Source organism: Rattus norvegicus, chromosome 3, assembly GCF_021556685.1.
Source record: "Rattus norvegicus strain SHRSP/BbbUtx chromosome 3, alternate assembly SHRSP_T2T, whole genome shotgun sequence".
NCBI lineage: Eukaryota > Metazoa > Chordata > Mammalia > Rodentia > Muridae > Rattus > Rattus norvegicus.
This window is the reverse complement of record NC_141536.1, coordinates 155,545,850-155,546,500: the sequence shown is the minus strand read 5'-3', so window position 1 is coordinate 155,546,500 and position 651 is coordinate 155,545,850.

The window sequence follows — 651 nt, the reverse complement described above, 5'->3', positions numbered from 1 at the left end:
GTCTTTTTTGCTGTATTGGTAACTGACGCACCTAAGGTTTCAGCTATGTTCAACAGCTGTCACCGTCCTAGGCCAATGATTTGTCTCTCTTCCATTCAGTAGCAATAGTGGGTGGGGTACTCCCTATGGTGAGGCATATCACTTTTGGTAAGACATTCCTTAACCCATAGCAAATGTCTCACGAGTCCCGAGACGATATACCCTGTGCCTATTCCTAAAAGTTCAGCACTTTACTGTTTAGAACACATTGTGGTCTTCTCCCAGGGTTCGGGTCCCAGCATGGGGCTCAGGTCAGTCTTGCCTTTGCTGATTGAGACGTCTCACCAGCCCCGCCTTTTAACAGGAGATCCTTCTGCCTGTGGCAGAGCCTGGTCTGACCTGTACCCCAGCCCCAGATGAGCCCTGACTTACTAAACAGCCCGAGTTGGCAAGTGTGAGCAGGGTCTATGCAGCTGGAGAACTGGCTGTGTCCCACAGTAGAATTCCTGCATTTGGTATGTGTAGATCTAGCCAGGAAGGGGAACCCGGCACAGCAGTGCACACCTGTAATCCCATCAATAAATAGAGGCCTAAACCGCAGGCTCCAAGCTAGCCTGGGCTACACACTCAAGATTTAAAAAAGGAGGCATGAATAACACTGGGTGAGTATCT